Genomic DNA, 12,687 nt, shown 5'->3' with positions numbered 1-12,687 from the left:
AGATTTCCAAAAGGCATTCGATAAGGTGCCACACAAAAGGTTACTGCAGAAGATAAAGGTACGCGGAGTCAGAGGAAATGTATTAGCATGGATAGAGAATTGTCTGGCTAACAGAAAGCAGAGAGTCGGGATAAATGGGTCCTTTTCGGGTTGGAAATCGGTGGTTAGTGGTGTGCCACAGGGATCTGTGCTGGGACCACAACTGTTTACAATATACATAGATGACCTGGAAGAGGGGACAAAGTGTAGTGTAACAAAATTTGCAGATGACACAAAGATTAATGGGAAAGCGGGTTGTGTAGAGGACACAGAGAGGCTGCAAAGAGATTTAGATAGGTTAAGCGAATGGGCTAAGGTTTGGCAGATGGAATACAATGTTGGAAAATGTGAGGTCATCCACCTTGGAAAAAAAAACAGTAAAAGGGAATATTATTTGAATGGGGAGAAATTACAACATGCTGCGGTGCAGAGGGACCTGGGGGTCCTTGTGCATGAATCCCAAAAAGTTAGTTTGCAGGTGCAGCAGGTAAACAGGAAGGCGAATGGAATGTTGGCCTTCGTTGCGAGAGGGATGGAGTACAAAAGCAGGGAGGTCTTGCTGCAACTGTATAGGGTATTGGTGAGGCTGCATCTGGAGTACTGCGTGCACTTTTGGTCACCTTACTTAAGGAAGGATATACTAGCTTTGGAAGGGGTACAGAGACGATTCACTAGGCTGATTCCGGAGATGAGAGGGTTACCTTTTGATGATAGATTGAGTAGACTGGGTCTTTACTCATTGGAGTTCAGAAGGATGAGTGTTGATCTTATAGAAACATTTAAAATAATGAAAGGTATAGACAAGATAGAGGCAGAGAGGGTGTTTCCACTGGTCGGGGAGACTAGAACTTGGGGGCATAGCCTCAAAATACGGGGGAGCCAATTTAAAACTGAGTTGAGAAGGAATTTCTTCTCCCAGAGGGTTGTGAATCTGTGGAATTCTCTGCCCAGGGAAGCAGTTGAGGCTAGCTCATTGAATGTATTCAAATTACAGATAGATAGATTTTTAACCAATAAGGGAATTAAGGGTTATGGGGAGCGGGCGGGTAAGTGGAACTGAGTCCACAACCAGATCAGCCATGATCTTGTTGAGTGGCGGAGCAGGCTTGAGGGGCTAGATGGCCTACTCCTGTTCCTAATTCTTATGTTCTTATGAGCCTGTTATATAAGGAACAGGGGGAGGCCATCCAGTCCCTCGAGTCTGTTACATTGGAACAGGAGGAGGCCATTCAGTCCTTCGAGTCTGTTACATAAGGAACAGGAGGAGGCCATTCAGTCCCTCGAGCCTGTTACATTGGAACTGGAGGAGGCCCATTCAATTCCTCGAGTCTGTTACATTTGGAACTGGGGGAGGCCATTCATTAGAAGTGGAGGAGGCCCATTCAGTCCTTGGATCCTGTTACACAGGAACAGTAAGCCATTCTGCCCTTCAACTCTGTTACATTAGGAACTGGAGTGGGCCTTTTAGCCCTGGAGTTTGCTTTACAGGAATAGATTCAGCCCCTCAAACCTGTTACAAATGAATAATAGGAGGCCATTCAGACCCTCAAGTTTGTTGCATAGAAACAGGAGGTGGGCATTCAGAACCACAGCCTTGCTATAAAGGAATTGGTGGAGGCGATGCATCGACTGGTTACACAGGAATAGAGGAGGCTATCCATCCTCTGGAGCCTTTTACTTTGGAACAGGAGTAGGCCATTCAGACTCTCAAGAATGTTATGTAGGAACTGGAGGAGGCCATTCAGCCCACTGAGAATGTTAAAGGAACTGGAAGAGGACAATAAGCCAGTCGCACATGTTATATTGCAACTGGAGGAGGCCACTCATCCCATTTAACTTATTACACAGGAACAGGAGATGGCTGTTCAGCACTGAATGTTGTTATACAGGAACAGGATGAGGCTATTCTTCCCCTCGAGCCTGTTACATTGGATCAGGAGGATGCCATTCAGCCCTTCCATTCTGTTATATGGGAAGAGGAAATTCAGCCTCTCTAACATTAGAAACACGAGCAGACCACGCAGCCTTTGATTCTGTGACATGGGAACAGCAGGAAGTTTTTCATCCCTTCGTGCTTCATACATTAGGAACAGGAGAAGACCCTCAGTACCTTGGGTCTGTTACATCGGAACAGGAGTAGGCCAATTCCACCCCTCGGAACTGTTAACCAGGAACAGGAGGTGCCCATTCAGCACCTCCAGCCTGTTAGAGGAATTGGAGGAGGTCTTTCAGCCCCTCGCACATGTTATATAGGAACTGGGGGAGGATATTCAGCCCCTCAAGCATGTTAAATTAGGATCACAAGCAGACCATTCAGCCCTTTGACCCTGTGACATGGGAACAGGAGAAGGCCGTTCAACCCTTCGAGGATGTCATATAGGGACTGGAGGAGGCCATACAGCAACTCGAGCTCATTACATTAGGAACTGGAGAGGGCCATTTAGCAATTGGAGTTAGAAAGCAGTAGGAGGAAGCAATTCTGCCCCTCGGGTCTGTTACATTAGGAATAGGACAAGGGCATTCATCCCCGCGGGACTGTTTCAGGGGAACAGGAGGAGGGCATTTAGCCCCTCGAGCTTGTTACATAGGAACTGGAGGAGACTATTTAGCCCCTGGAGTCTGTTATACAGGAATAGAAGTGGCTATTCAGCCCCTGGAATCTGTTTCATAACGGGGAACAAAGAAATGGCGGACCAATTAAACAAGTACTTTGGTTCGGTATTCACTAAGGAGGACATTAACAACCTTCCGGATACAAGAGGGGTCAGAGGGTCTAGTAAGGAGGAGGAACTGGGGGAAATCCTTATTAGTCGGGAAATTGTGTTGGGAAAATTAATGGGATTGAAGGCCGATAAATCCCCAGGGCCTGATGGACTGCATCCCAGAGTACTTAAGGAGGTGGCCTTGGAAATAGCGGATGCATTGACAGTCATTTTCCAACATTCCATTGACTCTGGATCAGTTCCTATCGAGTGGAGGGTAGCCAATGTAACCCCACTTTTTAAAAAAGGAGGGAGAGAGAAAACAGGGAATTATAGACCGGTCAGCCTGACCTCAGTAGTGGGTAAGATGATGGAATCAATTATTAAGGATGTCACAGCAGCGCATTTGGAAAGAGGTGACATGATAGGTCCAAGTCAGCATGGATTTGTGAAAGGGAAATCATGCTTGACAAATCTTCTAGAATTTTTTGAGGAGGTTTCCAGTAGAGTGGACAAGGGAGAACCAGTTGATGTGGTATATTTGGATTTTCAGAAGGCTTTCGACAAGGTCCCACACAAGAGAATAATGTGCAAAGTTAAAGCACATGGGATTGAGGGTAGAGTGCGGACATGGATTGAGAACTGGTTGTCAGACAGGAAGCAAAGAGTAGGAGTAAATGGGTACTTTTCAGAATGGCAGGCAGTGACTAGTGAAGTACCGCAAGGTTCTGTGCTGGGGCCCCGGCTGTTTACACTGTACATTAATGATTTAGATGAGGGGATTAAATGTAGTATCTCCAAATTTGCGGATGACACTAAGTTAGGTGGCAGTGTGAGCTGCGAGGAGGATGCTATGAGGCTGCAGAGTGACTTAGATAGGTTAGGTGAGTGGGCAAATGCATGGCAGATGAATTATAATGTGGATAAATGTGAGGTTATCCACTTTGGTGGTACAAACAGAGTGACAGACTATTATCTGAATGGTGACAGATTAGGAAAAGGGGAGGTGCAACGAGACCTGGGTGTCATGGTACATCAGTCATTGAAGGTTGGCATGCAGGTACAGCAGGCGGTTAAGAAAGCAAATGGCATGTTGGCCTTCATAGCAAGGGGATTTGAGTACAGGGGCAGGGAGGTGTTGCTACAGTTGTACAGGGCATTGGTGAGGCCACACCTGGAGTATTGTGTACAGTTTTGGTCTCCTAACCTGAGGAAGGACATTCTTGCTATTCAGGGAGTGCAGCGAAGGTTCACCAGATTGATTCCTGAGATGGCGGGACTGGCCTATCAAGAAAGACTGGATCAACTGGGCTTGTATTCACTGGAGTTCAGAAGAATGAGAGGGGACTTAATAGAAACGTTTAAAATTCTGATGGGTTTAGACAGGTTAGATGCAGGAAGAATGTTCCCAATGTTGGGGAAGTCCAGAACCAGGGGTCACAGTCTAAGGATAAGGGGTAAGCCATTTAGGACCGAGATGAGGAGGAACTTCTTCACCCAGTGAACCTGTGGAATTCTCTACCACAGGAAGTAGTTGAGGTCAATTCAATAAATATATTCAAAAAGGAGTTAGATGTAGTCCTTACTACTAAGGGGATCAAGAGGTATGGTGAGAAAGCAGAAATGGGGTACTGAAGTTGCATGTTCAGCCATGAACTCATTGAATGGCAGTGCAGGCTAGAAGGGCCGAATGGCCTGCTCCTGCACCTATTTTCTATGTTTCTAACTAAAGGAGGCCATTTATCCCATTCTAGCCTGATACATAGGTACAGGGGAAGGTCATTCTGCCCCTAGAGCTTGTTACATATGAACAGGAGGAAGCCATTATGTCCCTCGTGTTTATTACATTAGGAACATGAGAAGACCACTCAGTATCTCCAGTCTGTTAAATTAGGAACAGAAAGTGACTATTAACCCCCTCAGGCCTGTTACACAGGAATAGGAGGAGGCCATTCAGCACCACAAACATGTTTAATTCGGATAACCTGTCTGTGTACCTGCACACTAGAGGCCCAGGGCAGAATGGGCCAGCCCACACTGTGATAGGTGTGCGCATTAGATCCGTGCAGCAGAGCAGGTCTCCAGTCATCTTGGTTAACCCTTGCCACTGGATAAAGGCCGAGCTCTGTCAATGGTCACCACACGTTAAAACAAACCAGGCACAGGCATCTTCCACCCTTCAATTGGAGTTCCGGACTGGAATATCGGGTCCTTCATTGAAACATCTGTGAACTCATGTGGAAGCAAGTCACCCTCGTTCAAGGGACTGCTGTGATGATGACACTGATAGGTACCGTACCTACTGTGTTTACAAGCAGCTGGTTACACTGTTCCAAATGTTTCAAGTGGAAGAAACTTCACATTTCCGGTTCCTTCAATTCCTTGCCTGTAGGAATAAAATGTATTTCTGATCATTCAAGAACAGGAGAGGTAGAAAAGACTAAAGTGATGAATGTAATCGTTCACTTAATATTCATTATGAACATTCACAAAGGGAAGCCAGCGATACAAACAGTGTCAGTGTCTGACTCCACTGCAGTACTGCAGCACTCAGCTTCTGCACACCAAGTGTGTTGGGCAGATTTACAGCAAGTTACTGACATCCAGACACAACCCAACCCCTGCTTCAGGAATGGGACTACCCGATGGAGTACGGACTTTTACACAGCTCAGATTGCTGCTCCCCTCTCCCAAGGCATTAAGCGTTCAACCAAAAACAAAGAGCCACTGTTTAAAACGTGTCCTTCACATTTCTCACCCGGTGCCTGCAATAGATTCTCCTTGTATAAATCCTCAGTGTCCGGCTCTGCTTCCACTGCTCGCTGTCCAATGACAACAAACACGGTGAGACTGGAACTAAAGCAGGAACGTTCACTACTGGTTTGCAGGGAGAAAGCAGCAATGATTGTAAACAGCAGATCCTTCCCATTCTGTCTCCCTTACCCGGGACACACGCTGTCCACACACAGCCCGAGAATGGCCTCTCCCTTCCCCCACTCACTCCACGCACTGAGACCAGTTCTTGCTCCACTCCGCCTGAACTTCCCTCGGACTCAGTGCCGATCTCTGAGCCCATCTGCGGACACGCTCCCAAAGCGATGTGCTGCTGTAAGGAGGCTGCTGCTCGCTGCCTTACCCCGGGGCCGCAGTGTCTCCATTCCCGGCTGTTTAAACCATCTTCTTCCGCTCACTGACTGAATGGCGCTCACAGGCTGGGGGAGGGGAGGGCGCATGCGCACTTCTGCTCACTGGAAATCGACACAGGGGGCGGGGCTTATCCCCGCATGCGCAGCTCTCTGCAATAATTCAGCCTTTAAAAATCAAAGTGAACTTTTCCCAATTTACTTTTAGCAGAATCTGAGCAAAGGAACTGGGCCTGGGGGGCAAGGACAGAGAATGTTTATCATTATCATCATCATAGGCAGTCCCTCGGAATCGAGGAAGACTTGCTTCCACTCCTGAAGTGAGTTCTTTGGTGGCTGAACAGTCCAATACGAGAGCCACAGACTCTGTCACAGAAGGGACAGACAGTCGTTGAGGGAAGGGGTGCGTGGGACTGGTTTGCTGCACGCTCTTTCCGCTGCCTGCGCTTGATTTCAGCATTTTTTTTTGAAATTCGTAGCCAATCGTTCCAATTCTTTGTCAAATCACAAACGCCAGAGGTCACCTTGGGCCCATTCAAGGATCACTCTGCGCCAATGCTCTTAGCCAAAAGGCCTAGAGCCACTGCACCGTTCCTGGAAGTACTGCAATACCAGGTTCGTGCCATGGAGGTGGATGGGTCAGGTCCCCCACACACCTCCGTGGAGGTGGATGGGTCAAGCCACCCCACCCACCTCCCGCTCTCGGCGATGAGACTTGAAGTGCTCAGCGCCCTCCCAGATGCACTTCCTCCACTTAGGGCCGTCTTTGGCCAGGGACTCCCAAGTGTCAGTGGGGATGTCGCACTTTATCAGGGAGGCTTTGAGAGTGTCCTTGTAATGTTTCTGTTGCCCACTTTTGGCTCATTTGCCATGAAGGAGCTCCGCATAGAGCACTTGCTTTGGGAGTCTCGTGTCTGGCATGTGAACTATGTGGCCTGCCCAGCGGTGCTGATCGAGTGTGGTCAGTGCTTCAATGCTGGGAATGTTAGCCTGGACAAGGATGCTGATATTGGTGCACCTGTCCTCCCAGGGGATTTGTACGATCTTGCGGAGATATCATTGGTGATATTTTTCCAGCAACTTGAGGTGTCTGCTGTACATGGTCCATGCCTCTGAGCCATACAGGAGGGCAGGTATCACCACAGTCCTGTAGACCACGAGCTTGGTGGTAGACCTGAGGGCCTGGTCTTCGAACACTCTTTTCCTCAGGTGGCCGAAGGCTGCACTTACACACTACAGGGGGTGTTGAATCTCGTCATCAATGTCTGCTTTTGTTGATACAAGGCTCCCGAGGTATGGGAAATGGTCCATGTTGTCAAGGGCTGCACCGTAGATCAAGGACCGGCTGATGGAGGACCTTTGTCTTTCAGATGTTTAGCGTAAGGCCCATGTTCTTGAATGCCTCAGTAAATACATCAACTATATCCTGGAGTTCAACTTCAGAATGTGTGCAGACGCAGGTGTCATCCACGTGCTGTAGCTCAACGACAGAGGTTGGGGTGATCGTGGACCTGGCCTAGAGGCGGAAAAGGTTAAACAACTTCCCACTGGTTCTGTAATTTAGTTCCACTGCAATGGGGAGCTTGTTGACTGTGAGGTGGAGCATGGCAGCAAGGACGATTGTGAAGAGGGTTGGAGCAATGACACAGCCCTGTGTGACCCTGGTCCGGACGTGGATTGGGTCTGTAATGGATCCATTGGTAAGGATCATGGCCTGCATGTCCTTTGGAGCAGCTGAAGGATGTTGACAAACTTTTGGGAGCATCCAAAATGAAGGAGGAAGTTCCATAGACCCACGTGGTTGACATTGACAAAGGCCTTTGTAAGGTCGAAAAAGGCCATGTATAAGGGCTGGTGCTGCTCCCTGCATTTTTTCTGCAGCTGTCGCGCTGCAAATATCATGTCCATTGTGCCCCAGGGCAGCGTCAGAGAGGCCTATAAAAGGATTGGCATTGGAGAGGTGGGAATTCGAGCAGCGGGAGTTTGGAGCAGTGTCGGAGAGGCCTATAAAAGGCTCGGCATTGGAGAGGCGGGCGTTCGAGCAGTGGGAGTCCGGAACAGCATCGGAGAGGCCTATAAAAGGCCCAACAGTCGGAGTGGTGGGAGTTCGAGCAGCGGGAGTCTGGGGCAGCATCGGAGAGGCCTATAAAAGGCCCAACAGTCGGAGGGGCCAGCTGGTGCAGGTGCAGCTGCAGAAGGTAAACAAAGCAGTAGAATAAATCGCAAGGTGACGTCACAGCCAAGGGGGTAAGTGATTGGCTGGTGATTGGTGAGTAGTTTTTCTTTTTCTTTTCCCTATCAAGAGGTAACCTTTATCATTGTTGTTGCCAAATTAAGTTGATCTAAGGGTTAAGCCTTGGCAGGAGAGCTCGGACAGGTGTCATGCTCCTCCTGTGCTATGTGGGAACGCAGGGATGTTTCCAGTGTCCCTGATGGCTACATTAGCAGGAAGTGTACTCTGCTGCAGCTCCTGACAGACTGCATTGTGGCACAGGATCTGCGGGTGGATTCTCTCTGGAGCATGCACAATGCTGAGGATGCCATGAATAGCATGTTTAGTGAGTTGGTCTTACCGCAGGTCAGGGTTACATGACAGATAGGGAATGGATGACCAACAGGAAGAGCAGTGGAAGGAAGGTAGTGCAGATTTCCCTGTGGTCATCCCCCTCCAAAACAGATACACCACTTTGGGTATTGTTGGGGGGGATGACTCATCAGGGCAGGGCAACAGCAGCCAAGTCCATGGCACCTTGGGTGGCTCTGCTGCACAGGAGGGCAGGAAAAAGAGTGGGAGAGCTATAGTGGTAGGGGATTCTATTGTAAGGGGAATAGATAGACGTTTCTGTGGCCACAATCAAGACTGCAGGGTGGTATGTTGCCAAAGGGTGGAAAACGCTAGTGGGAGTTGTGTGCAGACCACCCAACAGTAGTAGTGAGGTTGGGGACAGCATCAAACAAGAAATAAGGGATGTGTGCAATAAAGGTACAGCAGTTATCATGGGTGACTTTAATCTACATATAGATTGGGCTGACCAAACTGGTAGCAATACGGTGGAGGAGGATTTCCTGGAGTGTGTTAGGGATGGTTTTCTCGACCAATATGTCGACGAACCAATGAGGGGGGGGGGGCATCCTAGATTGGGTGATGTGTAATGAGAAAGGACTCATTAGCAATCTTGTTGTGCGAGGCCCCTTGAGGAAGAGTGACCATAATATGGTAAAATTCTTTATTAAGATGGATAATGCCACAGTTACTTCAGAGACTAGGATCCTGAACTTGAGGAAAGGTAACTTCGATGGTATGAGATGTGAATTGGCTAGAATAGACTGGCAACTGATCCTTAAAGGGTTGATGGTGGATAGGCAATGGCAAGCATTTAAGGATCACATGGATGAACTTCAACAATTGTACATACCTGTCTGGAGTAAAAATAAAATGGGGAAGGTGGCTCAACCGTGGCTAACAAAGGAAATTAAGGATAGTGTTAAATCCAAGGAAGCGTCATATAAATTGGCCAGAAAAAGCAGAAAACTGAGGACTGGGAGAAATTTAGAATTCAGCAGAGGAGGACAAAGGGTTTAATTAGGAGGGGGGAAATAGAGTATGAGTGGAAGCTTTCCGGGTACATAAAAACTGACTGCAAAAGCTTCTATAGATATGTGAAGAGAAAAAGATTAGTGAAGACAAACGTAGGTCCCTTGCAGTCAGATTCGGGTGAATTTATAATGGGGAACAAAGAAATGGCAGACCAGTTGAACAAATACTTTGCTTCTGTCTTCATGAAGGAAGACACAAATACCCTTCTGGAAGTACTAGTGGACCGAGAGTCTAGTGAGAAGGAGGAACTGAAGGATATCCTTATTAGGCGGGAAATTGTGTTAGGGAATTTGATGGGATTGAAGGCCGATAAATCTTCGGGGCATGATAGTTTGCATCCCAGAGTATGTACGGAAGTGACCCTAGAAATATACATTGGTGATCATTTTCCAACAGTCTATCGACTCTGGATCAGTTCCTATGAACTGGAGAGTAGCTAATGTAACACCACTTTTTAAAAAATGAGGGAGAGAGAAAATGGATAATTATAGACAAGTTAGCTTAACATCAGTAGTGGGGAAAATGTTGGAATCAATTATTAAAAATGAAATAACAGCGCATTTGGAAAGCAGTCTCAGGATCGGTCAAAGTCAACATGAAAGGGAAATCATGCTTGACTAATCTTCTGGAATTTTTTCAGGATGTAACTAGTAGAGTGGGCAGGGGAGAACCAGTGGAGCTGGTGTATTTGGCCTTTTGACAAGGTCCTACACAAGAGATTGGTGTGCAAAATTAAAGCACATGTTATTGGGGGTAATGTACTGACGTGGATAGAGAACTGGTTGGCAGACAGGAAGCAGAGAGTCAGGATTAATGGGTCCTTTTCAGAATGGCAGGCAGTGACTAGTGGGGTGCTGCAGGGCTCAGTGCTGGGACCCCAGCTATTTACAATATACATTAATGATTTGGATGAGGGAATTGAGTGTAATATCTCCAAGTTTCCAGATAAACTGGGTGGTGGTGTGAGCTGTGAGGAGAATGCTAAGAGGCTGCAGGGTGACCTGGACAGGTTAGGTGAGTGGGCAAATGCATGGCAGATGCAGTATAATGTGGATGAATGTGAGGTTATCCACTTTGGGGGCAAAAACACAAAGGCAGAATATTATCTGAATGGCGGCAGATTAGGTAATGGGGAGGGGGGGGCGGGGGTGCAACGAGACCTGGGTGTCATGGTACATCAGTCATTGAAAGTTTGCATTCAGGTACAGCAGGTGGTGAAGAAGGCAAATAGTATGTTGGCCTTCATAGCTAGGGGATTTGAGTATAGGAGCAGGGAAGTCTTACTACAGTTTGACAGGGCCTTGGTGAGGCCTCACCTGGAATATTGTGTTCAGTTTTGGTCTCCTAATCTGAGGAAGGACGTTCTTGCTATTGAGGGAGTGCAGCGAAGGTTCACCAGACTGATTCCAGGGACGGCTGGACTGACATATGAGGAGAGACTGGATTGAATGGGCTTTTATTCACCGGGGTTTAGAAGGATGAGAGGGGATCTCATAGAAACATTTTAAGTTCTGATGGGACTGGACAGGTTAGATGCAGGAAGAAAGTTCCTGATGTTGGGGAAGTCCAGAACTAGGGGTCACAGTCTAAGGATAAGGGGTAAGCCATTTAGGACCGATATGAGAAGAAACCTCTTCACTCATAGAGTTGTTAACCTGTGGAATTCCCTACTGCAGAGAGTTGTTGATGCCAGTTGATTGGATATATTCAAGAGGGAGTTAGATATGGCCCTTACGGCTAAAGGGATCTAGAGTTATGGAGAGAAAGCAGGAAAGGGGTACTGAGTTGAATGATCAGGCATGATATTACTGAATGGTGGTGCAGGCTCGTAGGGCCTACTCCTGCACCTATTTTCTATGTTCCTATGTTTCTATGTACCATAGGGGACAAAATCCGCACTGTCACTTTGGGAGGATCTCCTCGGCCACAGGGTGAAGTTGGTTGAGGAGGACTCTAGCAGCAACCTTCCCAGTGGTTGATAGCAGGGAGATTCCCCTGTAATTGCCGCAGTTGGACTTGTCCCTTTTTTTAATAATGGTCATGATCACTGCATCTCTGAGATCTCCCGGCATGCTCTCCTCGCTCCAGATGAGAGCGATGAGGTCATGTATCCATGTCAACAGTGCCTCTCCACCATACTTTAGTGTCTCAGGAGGGATTCCATCCGCTCCCATAGCCTTGTTGTTCTTGAGCTGTCTTATGGTTTTTCCAACCTCATGCACCGTTGGGGTTTCGCTGAGGTGGTGGTGGGTCGCAAGCTGCGGGATGGAATTGAGAACACTCGACTCAAAGGCAGAGTCTCGATTGAGGAGATCTTTGAAGTCCTCCTTCCAGCGGGCCCTGACAGCCTTGGTGTCCTTGACGGTTTCCCCATTCTTGGCCAGCAGTGGGGTGGGGCCTTGGGAGTTTGGACCATAGGTGGCCTTGACTGCGATGAAGAATCCTAGCACATCATGGCTGTTGGCTAGTTGTTGTAGCTCCTGTGCTTTCTCCATCCACCAGCTGTTTGTTAGGTCCCAGGTTTTTTGTTGGACCTCAGACTTGAGCCGCCTGTAATGTTGCTTTGCTGCTCCCGAGTTGTGTTTTTGCTTGATGCTCAGAAATGCTCTGTGCTTGCGATCTATTAGTTCTTGGATCTCCTGATAATTCTCATCAAACCAGTCCTGGAGTTTTCTGGTTGAGTGACCAAGTATCTCTTGGCAGGCACTGGTTATGGAGGCCTGGAGGACAGAGAATGTTGAAAGCTGGGGACCTTGTCCCTTTGAGATGCTCAATTTTGGATCATGCCATGCAGGGTGTTTTTCTATTCGTGAGCCCGTCTTCACAAAGCAATCCTGCAGAAACATAGGAGGGACGAGGGAGCAGGAGTGTTTGCTGAGACCGTGCAGGAGTTAATATCTGACAGTAAAACTCCCAGGTTAATTTAATTGGAGTGAAACACTCGGTCACTGAGAATAATATCGAAAAGCCCTGAGCTGCAAAGTTACAGAGACTACAACAGGGAAGCGAGGGTTAAATGTGGGACATTGTTTCTCTCACCCTCTGACACTGTCCCACAGTGTGGGATGAATAATGTCTCCCTCTGTGGTACAATATTAGTGAGAGAGGGGACTGAATCTCTGTCTCTCCAATGGGGACTTTCAGGATAAAACCGGACCTCACAGGTCAGTCTGGAACTGATACTGTGCATGTGTCTGTGTCTCAC

The 12,687-nt window shown here is 47.7% G+C and overlaps 1 protein-coding gene across 15 annotated transcripts in view; it reads right to left on the bottom strand.

Moving 5' to 3' along the window:
• Positions 1-12,687, bottom strand: part of LOC139273579 (zinc finger protein 436-like) — an 84,218-nt gene that overhangs the window by 17,931 nt on the left and 53,600 nt on the right. For 7 of the 15 annotated variants that reach the window (XR_011595218.1, XR_011595214.1, XR_011595219.1 and 4 more), the window contains exons 1-2: positions 5,878-6,020; positions 4,739-5,127 (exon numbers count right to left, since the gene is read on the bottom strand). The gene's annotated coding sequence lies outside the window, so the exon portion shown is untranslated. The other 8 variants (XR_011595216.1, XR_011595217.1, XR_011595228.1 and 5 more) reach the window with 5 other exon arrangements.

The sequence above is a fragment of the Pristiophorus japonicus genome, chromosome 9, assembly GCF_044704955.1.
Source record: "Pristiophorus japonicus isolate sPriJap1 chromosome 9, sPriJap1.hap1, whole genome shotgun sequence".
In the NCBI taxonomy this organism is placed as follows: Eukaryota; Metazoa; Chordata; class Chondrichthyes; family Pristiophoridae; genus Pristiophorus; species Pristiophorus japonicus.
This window is presented reverse-complemented; position numbering and strand designations above follow the sequence as displayed.